The sequence below is a fragment of the Callorhinus ursinus genome, unplaced genomic scaffold (genome assembly GCF_003265705.2).
Source record: "Callorhinus ursinus isolate GAN/ISIS: 27379988/994484 unplaced genomic scaffold, GSC_fseal_2.0 scaffold31, whole genome shotgun sequence".
NCBI lineage: Eukaryota > Metazoa > Chordata > Mammalia > Carnivora > Otariidae > Callorhinus > Callorhinus ursinus.
In genome coordinates, this window is record NW_027397093.1 from 8,584,714 (window position 1) to 8,598,532 (window position 13,819).

Below are 13,819 nucleotides of genomic sequence, written 5' to 3' on the forward strand. Positions count from 1 at the left end.
CCGCCATGTCCAGACACTCGGTGTGCTCTGTCTGGGTGGAAAACCTCCACCGAAGCCAGACTGAATCACACCAGTTTCTAAGACATTCCTCAACCATGTTAGGCAAAAGAGTCCCCCCGCTGACAAGCTGAGGGTAGAAGGAAACCTGATATAATTTTGGAAAAACCTTCTTTGAGAAAGAAGGTTCTCAGAGCTGCTGAGCCTCTCCCCGCCGTCCAGGGTTGGAGGGGTCCCAGGCCACGGGAGGAAGATTGATGGGCCTAGGGGTGCCAAGTAGAGAGCCAAGGCTTTGCAGCGCTGGGTGCTCACCGTTCCCGACTCCCATCAGGGATCCAGAAGGAGAAACAGTCATCTGAACCGGTTAGAAATAGAAGTCCCCTCACTTCTCCCCCGGCTGTTGAATCATTGTTATTACTTCACATTAACAGCCAGTCCAGACTGTCTTATATTTGGCTGCGGTGTTGGAAACCTAGATCCAGACCAGGGTTGTGGGAACTCAGGAGCATAGGAGGAGGCTGAGGTTTCAGAGCCCAGCCTGGCCTCCTGGGATGGGTGCAGAGTCAGAGCATGGGGAGATGGGCAGCTCTGCAGAGCCCCGGATGTCTGAGCCCGGGCGCCCACACTGGGTGGCCGTTCACATTGCTAGGGCCCCAGTGCATTGTATGCCCGGTGTTCTGGCCATTTTCCTGCCTCCCGAGGTCTGTCTGACTGGCTGGGCCTTGGTTTCCTGAATGGGGGTCACGTTACACCTTGGGAAAGGTAGTAGGACCCCCTCATTTGGACCACTCTTTTGACCTGAAGCCAGACCTCATCCCATGTTCAGCAAACGGAAGCGGCAGGAAGACCAGTGAGAAGTCTATAAGTGCACACTAGATTAGGTCCTAAATCGTGGTGGAATTTTTCCTGGAGTGGGACAAATCCTTTTGTAAACAAGAACGTTCATCTTTTTTTTGACTGACCTGTCTGGGGAAGCATGTGCCTCTCCGAAACCTCATGACATCTGATCTTGTTTGGGATTTGGTGTTTGTATCTGGAAATGTAGCTGCGCTGAGGAGCGGCAGTTAGGGAGCCAGGGGAAACCGGCCTGGGTTAGCCAGGAGGTCAGTGGTGCCCGGGAAGGGGCTTGCTTTTCCAGCGCCTGTCAAGCAGAGTTCGAATTGACTCGGTCAGTACCTATCTGCTAATCGCTTGCTGTATGTCAGACACCCTGAGCCTTTGACTTCAAGTGGCTTTCAGGCTAAATGGGAGCAATGTGACATGCATGGATAAAAGGACAGCTAAGACCGCTGACCTCTGGGGGCGCCTGGGTGGCTCAGTCGGTTAAGTGTCTGCCTTCGGCTCAGGTCATGGTCCCAGGGTCCTGGGATCGAGCCCCGCATCAGGCTCCCTGCTCAGCGGGGAGCCTGCTTCTCCCTCTGCCTCTGCCTGCCTGCCTGCCTACTTGTGCTCTCTCTCTCTCTCTCTCTCTCTCTGTCAAATAAATAAATAAAAAAAAAATCTTAAAAAAAAAAAAAAAGACTGCTGACCTCTGCCTGTCCAGTGAAAAAGGAGAGGAACAGGTAGTGGGGACGGGGAGAGCCGTGGGGGCTGTAGCCAGAGAGAGGACTTACGCTGGCCCCCTGGGATCTGACGGGGAGAGCAATGGAGAAGGTGCCCCAGGAGTGGGAGCAGCTAGCGCAGAGGTTGGTGCTGAGGAGGACCAAGTCCCGTCAGGGAAATCCGGTGGGAAAGCAGGCTCAGGGAACAGCAGGGAAAGCAGCAGACAGGCCTGAAGAGCCGACCTTGAGGGGTTCTGGGCAGCGGGCAGTGGGAGCCGGGGAGGATTTTGAGATTCCAGAAAATATGAACAGGGGGAAGACAAGGCAGAACAAAACAAAAACCAGAAGTTGTCCAGTAATTCTTTCAGCACGCCGTTAAGCCCCCTCTCTGTGCGAGGCAGATCCCAGGCTTTGAGGATAAGCAGTGAACAAGTCGGGCCACGACCCCGGCTTCCAGGAGCCACGTGTCACGGGGGTTGATGGAGAACGCGCACCCCCGTGCACGAGGCTAGGTACCAGGAAAAGGGCGGCAAGCGAAGGGGATGGAAGTGGTCTGTGTCATTCGGGGCATTGGGCCGTTACTTAGATTGTTCACAAGTTACTCACCTTTTCACGTTGTGTTGCTTCTGTCTGTTGACGTGGCGGGCGATAGTCAACCGCAAGCAGTTCGCCCCACCTGCGGGGTGCTGGAAGTTTCCTTCCCCCTACTTGTCCCTTGAGTGATGGTGTGGGGCCGTGGCTGCAGCAGCACTGCTGCCCGGCACATCGTGTAGGTTCTGGGCACTTCCTACCGTAGGTGGAGTGAGGACTTCAGAAACTGGCCGTGAGGCTGGGGACTCAGGACCCTCAGTATGGCGCCGAGCCCTCAAAGCGGACGCATTCGCCTCTCTCCCACTCTTGTGAGGCGTGCTGGCTGAGCTGTTGGAGCCCTGAAAGAACTTGTCTCCGTCCCTTGGGCCCTGCCTTTCCTGGCCCTGAGGGTGTCCCTGATGGGTGTAGCAGATACACCCTAAGCTCCAGGTAGGGGCCTGTGGACATTATGAGCCCCGCCTCTCTGGCCCTTAACATCCCATCTGTAGAATGAGGACTAGGTGAGCAGTTCCTAGACTTCCCATGCGCTAATCAATTACACTTAAAAACACAGAGACTATCACAGGGTTGCCAGCTTTTTATTTTGAGAAGCAGGGACATAAAAAAGAAACCGTCAAATGCCAGCCCTACCATCGTTGTCATTTCATTAAAAGGGCATATTAATACCCAATGAAGGAGTGATGACATAATGTCAAAGAAAAGGACAGTTCTTCCCTGGAGAGGACTGTTGGCCGTCCTTCACTGACATACATCATTACACTGTGCTCTTGCTTTTCATTTCCAAACTCCCTCCTGGAGCAGCACTGCGGGGTGGCCCAACCTGTGGGGTCCTTGGGTCCAGAGGGCCTGTGAGCCAACCTCCCAGGATCCTTTGCTGTGGAGAGTGAGAGCCCACATGGGCCCGATCCTCTTCCTGACCCACAAGGCGGCAATGGGCTCCCTGCCTTCTGCTTCCTGCCCTCTTGACCCTCTACTGTCTCCCTCTCAGTAACTCCTCTGGAAGTGGGGACATTCTAAATGGTGTCGGGCTGCTTTTCCGAAGCCGGGTGAAGGTGGGAGAGAGGAATAGTCCATGACTTCCCTGACCGGATGAACCGGTCCCTCAGACGTGAAAACGCCTTGTCTTTGGGTAGCATTCATTTGTTCCCCACCACGCCCACATCCCTGTTTTGATTCCTGTGCCTTTTCCCCCCACCAACTTGAGTCATAAAAGTTAACTTGGCTGCAACATGGAGATTTCTGCCTCCTTTTATGAAAATGAGGGTTTTGGATTTCCTGTGGGTCTTAGTTATTGCATCTCCAGTCTGTCTTGACTAGAAGCCAGCTTTGGCCTCCGCTTTGGTGAAGTGGACAGAAATGAGGTTTGCTGTTTGGAAAATAAGGATTCCCATCCCGATCGGCACTGTTAGCTGTGGGACCTTGAGCCGGTTGTTTCTAGGGCCCTACGAGTGCTTAGTCTGGTACGCAGCTGGTAATATTACCTGCTGTTTACTGAGCCCTCACCTCCTGCTCTGTGTTTGTCATGATGGCTGACCCTCACGGATATTCTCTGAGGAAGGCATCTGTGAGCCTGTCTCTCCAGCGAGAAAACGGAGGCTAGGGTGGGGTTCTAGGTTGCACAGTGGGTAGGAGGGGAAGCCAGGAGGCCGACTCTGGCTCTCTGACAACAACACCCGTGCCTCCCATGCTTCTCGTGCCGTCTCTCAGCCACGTGGCGTTCTCTACAGTATGAACAGGCTGCGTTTCCTTGAAAAGGTCCCCCCACCCTTCCGTGACCCTTGGCTCTTCCTTTCTGAAGGGACGGAATCAGACTGCACAAGTTCTCAAGTCCCTTGCAACTTTGACCTCTATGGCCCTGTGACCCTGAGATTCATTTCATTAAAAAAAGATTTTTTTTTTTTTTGAAGGGGTTTGAGCGCTCTCCTTGAAGCAAGAAGGCATGCGAGATTGCCTTCCCGTAAAATGCAAGATTCTTCCTGCAAAGGAAAGGGATGGATATGGAGCTCATGGTCCTCGCTGGGATTTGGAAGGTCCCTGTGCTGACCGTAGACCTTCAGAGAGCCTCAGTGCCTCAGTTGCCCATTTTCATAATGGGGATAATAGTGTCTAACGTGCGATCTTGTTCCCAGGATTCACCAACCAAGACATTACATTCAGAAAATTACATTTGTTATTAATCCTTTTGAACTTTTGGCCCTGGCTCACTGGCCTGGTGTGATTACAAATTATTCCGCCTCTAAAAAACAAATGTGATTTTTGTCTTCTGAATCAGCCCTTGTGATAGTTTTCTCGTCTAGGTGGTTAATGAGCCATTCTCCCGGGGCAGGTGCAGGCCACGTCTTTGCAGGAGAACGGACCCACTGGGACCCAGCCTGGGTCACTCTGGCTGAGGGGCCAGAGCTAGGGTCTCTGCTAATACAGTTTCAAGTCTCTGAGGCCTGAGTAGTGAACCCTGGACTGTCATGTATGTTCTCATTTTGTACGGTAATTGCAGGAGGAGATTATTAGTTTGCATGTGTGGAGTAGTGGCTGAGATGTATACGTCCGTCCTACAAGTTGGGGGTTAACTTTCAGGCTTAAGCAGCAAATGTGGCCTTTTGAGAACACATCTCACTATGGGACATTGTGTCTCATGGGTCACTCTGTTCCTAGGTTGGAATTGCCTTCCCTGGGCCATTTCTCCAACTTCCCATCCACACACGGCATGACCAGAGTTAGATGTCTGAACAACAAAATTGTGTTATTTAGAAGCCATGGGGCATAAGATGATTGTTTCAGTAGTAGTAATAAGCAGCATTTTATGAGGAGATCCCATATCTTCCTTGCACATTTTGCCTATCCCGAGGCAGCAAGGTATAGAAGAAAAACATGGCCTTTAGTCTTAGAATAGACTGGATTTAAATTTCAGTGCTGCCACTTGTAAGATGAGTGATCTTGGAAATTACTCAGCCTCTCTGAGTCTCATGACATTCCTACCTTACAGCCTTACTGTGAGGATTGAATAAGATGGTCTAAAACTGCCTGGCGAGGACACGGTCTGTGGGTGCAGGAGGCAAGGCAGGATTTCCTGAGGGCCAGCCCGGCCTCCTCAGTCCCCCAGGAGACTGGCGAGCAGCTCACGTACGGTGTTTGCCTGACAGGGGCCAGAAAGGGCCCCCTGCTCGCCCAGCCCTTCACATTCAGGGACACGTGCAAGTGAGGGGCCTGCCATCCAGACCTCAAGGTCAGGCGCTTTGCAAACCAGACAGAGCCTCAGGGAGCGTTTACACAGCCCCTTTGAATTTGAGACAAAGAAACCTGAGGCACAAAGATGCTAAGTGCCTTGTTAAAGGTCACCCAGCCTTTTTCTGCTGTCACCTTTTTTTCCCCACAAAGACCTATGAAGAGCAGTTATTCACACACAGCCCAGGGGGCTCCTAGGAGTGAGAAACTGGACAGTGCACCCGGGAAGCTATAGCTAAAAATGCCTGTGGTGATAAAGTATCTTATGACTGGCGGAGAAACCTAGTAAGCTCGGGTGGTTTCCTGACATCCCAGAGCACTTGGCTTTGTCCGAGCTTCTTTTAAAGCTCTTGTGGCCTGAGTCTATGGGTGCTGTACCCCTTCCCTGGAGGCGGATCCTGTAGGTTTTGGCAAAGGTGATAGCTGCTGGGTAGGTTCCTCTGGCACCAACGTGGAGCCTCCTGCACGTGTGGGGTCCCGGGTTGGGGGAGGCGGATGGGGAGGCTGTGGGGTGCAGGGGAGGCTCTGACCTGCAAGGGAGGGGCCGGATAATTGGAACTTGTCCAGGATAGAAGCCAGTATCGCCAACCGCTTATACCAACTCCAGGTGGGGCCCAGATCCTCAGCTGCCCTTCTTCCCCCACCCCTGAGTGTCAGGGCTACCCCGTCTTCCTTTTCCTCCCTAAGCAGAGCTCTTGCCATGAAAATCCCAGCTGGTGGTGCCCACATTATGCTTTATTTGCCTGAGCTGCTTTAGGTAATCGGTCTAATCCCTAATATGTAGGATTATCAGTACCTGGGAGAATCCCATGCTGGGCCACATGCCCAGGATGTGAAAGAGGCTGCCATGAAGGGATTTCCTCTTGGCCTGTTTGGAAGGAGTGGGGGTGTCTGGAGGACAATTCCCCAGCGTTTAGGCCTGAGGTGGAGGAAGCAAGACAGTGGCCTGCATGGAGGTACCGGGAGCCCCGTGCGTTTATAGATACTGACGTTCAGGCATTTCTGGGTCTTAGGCAAGACTGTGCCCCCAGAATGTCATAATCATTGCCATGAAACAAAGCATCTTTTCTCTTTTTTTTTTTTTTAAAGATTTTATTTATTTATTTGACACAGAGAGAGAGAGAGATTGAGAGAGAGCCCAGCAGGGGGACTGGGAAAGGGAGAAGCAGGCTCCCCGCTGAGCAAGGAGCCTGAAGTGGGGCTCGATCCCAGGACCCTGGGGTCATGACCCAAGCCAAAGGGAGACGCTTAACCGACTGAGCCACCCAGGCACCACGAAGTAAAAAGCATCTTTCAAAACTACAATAGGCCTATGGATTTTTACTCTGAATTTCAAACTTTTGTAGCCCCCACAGAAAACACTTCACTCAGACACAGTCTAGCACGGGACCTTACGCAGTGAAAACGGCTCAGTGTGCAGGTGCTTGGATTTTCACGGGGGTCTTGCCTCTCCTGCCCTCCCTTGCTGACCCCCTGGGGTGCCTCACAGAATCCATGAGGCTGGGCCCCCAGGAACAGAAAACTATGGGCTTAACCCCCTGCTCCATCTCATTTCTCACATGAGGGCTCTGCTCAGAGAGGCTCGGTGACTGGCCAAGGCCACACAGCGTGTTCCGGGCCAAGTGGGGCTAGAATGCCAGCTTCCTGACTTTCAGCCCCGAGCACTTCAGCCCGCCCCCAGTCCTCGAGGAAGAGAGAAAGACTCCTGCTTTGTGCTCAGCTGAGGGTCGCTGCGTGCGGGACTACTGGGTCAGTTTCAAGGACAAGAGTGTGCAGGAGAGGTGGGGAGCTGCCGTTGGAGACGGGGTGAGGGTTGGGGTCCCAGGCAGGTGGAAGGGATAACTCAGTAACAGAATCCTTCAATACAGACTCTGGGAAATGAGTTTCTGATGGTGAACAGGGAAACGTGAGGACGGAGTGGGACTCCCTGTGAGACTCAAGGAGAAGACGGTGGGGTTTCCAGTCCTTCCTTCCCCCACAGCCCTGAGGAAACTGAACATCCAGGAAACATCCTGTGGTGCAAAGCTCTGGGCAGAGGCTGCAGGCGTGGGACTTCCTGGGATGGAGCTTCTCTTGCCCCTGCTGTGCTCCCCACCCAACAGCCCCCAGGGACGGGGCAGGCAGGTCCCTGTCAGAGCCCCACCCTGCAGGTACCTCAGGCCCTGCAGGACTCAGGATCACCTGCATTTCCTCCTCCGGCCACATCTGCGTAGGGCACCTCAGTGCTTAGGAGGAAGGCTTCACGGCTTGTCAGCTTGGCCATGTTCATTTCTGATTCAATGCATTTGCTCCACGAAGGGTGATTTATGGCTCCAAGCTGGTTCTTGGCCGAGAAAGGAACCATGTGTCTCTGTCCTTGATTTAACCACCCTCTCAGGGCACAGGGACCTTGCAGAAGGGTCTCTGTGGTCCACGCGGCACCCTGGAGTGGTGCAGATTGAGTCCTCCTAATGATTATAAACCTTTCATGGGCACTTTGCAATAGTCCATAATCCTTCCACACACATGATCCCATTTGCTTCTCAGGCTCTCCCTGCGAGGATGTCAGGACAGGTGTTAACCTCTTTTTGGTATCAGACAGCTGGGCTGAAATCCTGACTGTGTCTTCCTGGGCCAACTGCTTAGGCCCTCCTCGGCGACGAGTGCGTTCATAGCCTTGTCACAGAGTTACTGCAGTCATGCTCAGCAACGGTAGTCAGCAGCGGTATCATTACTACTGATTCGTAAAACTACCTGTTCTAGATGCTGTGCGTGCCTGGAACTGACTTCCCATTTGCTGCAGCTCTCCTTCTGCCCCCCTGCCTGCCTGCCTGCCTGCCTGCCTTCCTTCCTTCCTTCCTTCCTTCCTTCCTTCCTTCCTTCCTTTTCTTCCTTCCTTCCCTCCCTCCCTCCCTCCCTCCCTCCCACCCTTGCTCCTGTCCCTCACCAAGATGGAGCAGGTGCTTCCGCGGAGCTCACAGCATTGTGCTGTTGAGGACATGGCAGTGAACTAGAGAGAAATGTCGAGTCTTTCCCTCATGGAGCTTATAGACAATAAGAGAGGACCGACGTCGGCAGGCTAGTAGTATCAGTGCTCTGAGGAGGAATAGAGCCAAGGCGCGGGGTGGTGGTGGTGGGGTGTCACTTTCAACAGGGCAGGCAGGGAAGCTCTCAGTAATAAGGTGGCAATGACCTGAGAATGGTGAGGGAAGCAGCTGTGGGGCTCTCTGGGGGCAGGGGGAGTAGCCAGTGCAATTAGCCCGAGATGGGAGTGGTCTGGAACATTCTGGCAGCACAAGGAGGCTGACGCGGCTGGATAGAGTGAGTGAGTGGGAGACTCGTAGGATGGCAGCAGATTGGGTGCGTTGGACTGTGTGAAGGCTGTGACTTGTCCTCCAAGTGGGACGAGGAGCCACAGGAGGGTGTTGGAACAGCACCAACACGATCTGACTTACATTTTTAGGAGTAGTTTTCCTCCCAGATGAGCACTGTTTAAGCCACTTCCCAGATCTGGGATGAGGAGCCAGTGTCCAGAGAACTGAGATGAAATCAAACCCGAGGCAGCCTCGGAGCTTCTGCGGGCAGCCCCAGCAGGGAGCCGTGAGGACATTCTGAATTCCTCCCAGCAGCTGATGCCCCCGCATCCCCTCTGCAGTCGCCCAGCAGGTGTGGTGCCCAAGGTGGCCTTGGCACCAGGCTCAGCCCAACAGGTGTGGGTGTGAGTGTACCCCAGGGTGAGCGAGCCCAGCCAGGCAGGAGCAGGTGCGGTGGCAGCTCACAGGAGGATTGGGCCAGCACAGTGGGCCACCTGGCAGGACTTGGCAATTCCAACATCCTGTTGGGGCTCAGGGAGATAATGGGGGCCCTGCCCTGCAAGATGCAGCTGGGTGGGGATCTGAGAGTTGAACCATGTGTTCTGGGAGGCCTGGCTTTCGGGTCCAGGACTCCTTTCTCCAGAACAGCATTGCTTCCTATCCAAACCAGAAGACAGCAATGCTGCTGTCAACCCGCCCGTCCCCCCCCCCCAATAAGGCAGTTAAGTGCTATGTTTCACCTTATCAGATCACAAGGCAGCACTCATTGCTGTTTATAGAAGAGGCTTTGAGAAATGAACTGACTTCTTCAAGGCCATCCAGAAAAGCTTGACTTGGGTTCGAGTATTGTGATCCTCTGAGTTCTTCCTACCACACCACAAACCTGAAGTTTGCAGTATATTGGGTCCAAAACAGGAAAGATGAGAGACGGAAAGAGGGCCCAGAACTGAGGACTGGGGGCTGTGGAGTCCTGGGATTAGAATGGGCTTGCTCTCCAGCCCTGGGCTAGGCCACTCCCATTGCTGGGGAGCGCCAGGCCCTTTGAAGACAAGAAACATTGCTTCCTGCCATGGCCCCTCCACCCGAAGCCTGGCCCAGTGGTTTCTGCCAGTCCCAGGAACACCCAGACTCCAGCTTGCAGGCTGGTGCAGCAGAGGGATGTGCTTGGGAGTGGCTGGTTCCTTTGGGCTGCATTTGAGGGGATGCATCATCTTGCCCAGGAGGTAGCAAGGATAAGAGCAAGAGGGGCGGCTGGGGGGTTCACTCCTGCCTGGGCTGGGGGGCACTGGGCATGTGGCTTCCCCTCCAGCCCGCGGTGTTCTTATGTGTATAATGAGGAGGGTTGGCATCCGAAGGGATTACTGAGATCCCTTCTGACGCTTTGCTGTTTGATCTTATGATTCAGGAGAAATCCCTGAGCATCCAACCGATGTGTGCTCTGTGTAGTGAGCACCAGGTGGGCGTGGTCTGGTCAGGCCCTTGGCCACAGATGACAGAGGAGGGCCAATTGGAAGTCACCGAGGGGAATGCTGCTCGAAGGAATAGGGAGAAGGCACAGTAGGGGTGAGGCCGGTGGGAGAGTGCCTGAATGAGCAGGCAGCAGGAGGGGACTGGTCCACTGTGCCCTCAGACCCCTGGACCGGCACCCTCGCCCTGCAGCTCTCCCGCCACCTGCCATCTGGGCACTGACATTAGATGTCCCGTGCTGTCTGCAGGAGGCAGCTGTGGCTTGTTTTACGGAAGACTCTGGTGGGGAGAGAGGGCAGGGCTGGAGGGAAGAGTGGCCTCCGAAGTAAGACTGAGCCCCTTTGTCAAGGGGGTGGCTGTAGCCAGATCTGCATCTTCCAGGACACACCCCCAGGCCCTACCCTATTTTGTTCTTTCCTGCTCCTTCTTCCTCCACATTCCTCTCTTCTCCCCAAGGCATCCTTGTCTACGTTTCAGAAAATCTCTGGTGTCCTGTCTGAGGCTGGGGTAGCTTGAGCCTATAGCTTGTGGGGTCTCTCTCTCTTTCTCACTCACACACTCACACGCACAGGGGGACATGCACACAGTGGTCTCCCTGGAGGATGAGTGGGGATCAGGGCCAGGTTTCTCTTGATACCAGGGAGCCTGCCTGACCCTGCTCAGGAGTCCTCCCGGAAGGGTAGCTGAGTCCTTCTCCGCACTGGGAAGTGGAAGTTTTGATGGATGCCCACTTTCCGGGTTCAGAACAAAGCACCAGTCCCCACTGTCCCCCCCCCTCCCCCAGGAAGGTCCTGGGGGCATAGGAGAGAGAGCAGTGTCCTGGGACCCAGGAGGCAGCTTCCCTCGGGCCCTCAGTCTCCTCGTCTCTAATGGGAGGCTGATCTGATGGAGTTCAGAATCAGAAGGGATCTAAGAGGCCACTTGGTCCAGGGTCCACTCTGTGTAGGAATCCCTGCCCCCACTGTCCTGGGGGGTGCCCTGCAGCTCCTGCTGGAGCCCCTCCAGAAGTCATGGTGCCTTCCCTCCCAGGGGCCCATCGCCTCGTTGAAAAGTCATAGCTGTTAGAACCTATACTCACTTTTCCTCCGTTCTGTAATTATTTATTAAGGTTTCTCTCTGGGTCAGTGTCCCGCCTAGGGTCATCAGCGTCTCTCAGGGCCACCGATCAATGTGGTGGTGCAGTTTTAACTGACTATCCTTGGAGGCAACCAGTCCCAGCAATGGGGACTCTGTCTTCGCAACTATAGCTGCCTAGTCCCAGGCCAAACCCTGTACATCGTTGATCTGATATAAGCTTCGCCACCATCTTGATGGGGTCGGCATGCCGGTCCCCATTTATATGGAGGAGGTGAGGCTCATGAGCTTGTCAGTGGAAGAGCTGACCAAGCTCTGGTGGGCCGTCTGCCTCCAGCCCTCTCAAGCTCTGTGCCTTCTTCTGAGAAATACCTGTTCTCAGTTACCCTGTTTGTGAAATGGGGATAACTCCACTTGCCTGTTGGATTATCATAAGCTCTGGGTAAGGTCATACATGGAAAGCACTTAATTTTTAGTTCTGGCTTGAGAAATGGTGGCCAGTCACTATTATACTGTCTTTACCATTCCTTCCCTGCTGTGTGTCTCTGCAAGGACGCAGCCTCCCTGGGCCTCTGCCCTCTTTTCACCAGAGCGTGGGGTTGTACTTGCTGCCAGCGAGGGATGCTTTGGCCGGAGTGAGGTCAGAGTGGAGGGGGGCTTTCCCGCAGGCCAAAGGTGGCTGCCCTGGCCAGCTGGCAGCACGCTCTGCAGAGCTCCGGCCTCCTTGCTGTCCTGCTCCCCCAGGCCTGCCTCCCACATGTGGCAATTAAGGCCACAGCATCTAGTGTCAGCAAATAAGAACACGGGCATTATCTTTCTTTAGTCTGTGTTTTTCCTTGCCTATCATAAAGTAATTAAAATAATGAATGCCTTGTAAAACAGTAGTTAAGAGGGCTAGCAAAAGGGCATTATCTGCAATACACCTCTTGTGCTCTGAATTATTGATGCATTGAAAGCACCGTGACTGGGGCGGACTCACTGGCTCCTGGCCCTTTCCATGCGGCTTCTCTCCTCCAAGGTCTGCTGGTCTGCCAGGTGGCTGTGGAGCCTGAGCCTCCAGGGCTGAGGGCAGCCTGTGGCCATGGACCAGCTCTGACATGTCGCTGGGGGGGCACTGCTCGGAAGGAGACACAAAAGCCTCTGATTTGAGGGCTTTGCCCTGCCCCGACCTCGCCCTTGTCCACCCCCAGGCCCTGGTTCTGAAAGAAGCGGGTGGTTCTGTCCTGGGTGAAGGGAAACGCTGGAAAAGAGCTGGGAGTTCAGATCCATGTCCCATTTTAGATCAGGGCAGGGATGATTAAGCCATGTTAGCATGATTAGGGACAGGGGTTCTCAAAGTGGGGTTCCCGGATGGGAAGCATCAGTATTCTCTGGGAACTTGGTAGAAATGCAGGTTCTGGCATGAGACCCAGCACTCTGTTTTAACAAGGCCTCCACGTGGTCCTGATGCCCACTTGAACTTGAGAATCACTGTTTTCGAGGGCCAGTGGCTCAGGAGAGGCAGGAGGTGGTGGGACTAATGAACTGAAAGTGTGTTGTATGCCTTTGGGCACTGGTTAGTCCTGTCAACATCTATGCGGCAGGCCATATTGTCCCCATCTATGGGGGGGGTGTCCCATGGGGCATGAGAGCTGAATCTACACCTGCAGTTCCTGAGGTTCATAGTGAGGGGCTCTGGATCAGGGGCTATTGTGACTTTCAGGACACCTAGCTATGCAGAATCTCCACATGGTGAAGACTCAGGGTCCTAACAGGCCACTGAGACTGGCTTTAGGTTGCTTGGGTAGCAGACTCCACAGTGTCAGTAGGTGGCCCCCGAGTGTGCCCACCCTGGGGCTCCCCCACCACAGGCCTCCTCCTAGACTATTCTAGCTCCCTGGGGCCTCATACACTTGGGAGAGACAGCATGAGCACCCAGTTCTGCTGATGTACCTTCTGGCTTCCCAGCTTCTCTTGAACCCATGGAGGCCAGAAGGGGAGAACCCTGTGTCAGGAGCAGCTTCCTGCCTGCCTGCAAATCCCCAAGAGGACTCATCCCGTGCATCTCATCTCTGTTTTCTTTCTTTTTTGGGGGTATATTTTTATTAACATATAAAGTACTATTTGTTTCAGGGGTACAGGTCTGTCCTTTCCTCACTCTGCCCTACCCCCACTCACTGCAGACGAAGGTTTTCACCTCTGCCTTGGTTTCTCTCCCTTGCTCCAACTCACAGTGATCCCCAGTGTCTGTTTGCTTTGAAACTTAATTCTAAGCTTTTAAATGCTGAACATAATTTGCCGGCATCTTTTTCTACATCTATACTTGCAAAAATAATCTCAGTGGATATTTGAGTAGGGGGCCCAGTTAAATTTAAATTTTATATAATGAATATATTTTTAGTATAGCTATGTGTCGTGTAAAAAATTTGTTGTTTATCTGAAACTCAGTTTTCTCTGGGTGTCCCGTATTTTGTTTGGCAATCCTAGGCCCAGCGAGGGGCTGATACTCATAACCCTTTTTATTTATTCATTCATGTTTATTGAGCCACCTATATGCAAGTCACTCTTTTAGGCCCTCAGGATGCCGGAATTGGTAGGGGGAGGCAGACGATGAATGAAAAATAAAAGAGAAAAAGTGGTGCTGTTGGAAGGCAG

The 13,819-nt window shown here is 53.5% G+C and overlaps 1 protein-coding gene across 14 annotated transcripts in view; it reads left to right on the forward strand.

The window, feature by feature from the left end:
* The window catches only part of KCNMA1 (potassium calcium-activated channel subfamily M alpha 1), a 746,792-nt gene that overhangs the window by 209,957 nt on the left and 523,016 nt on the right, over positions 1-13,819 (forward strand). The window lies entirely within an intron of this gene.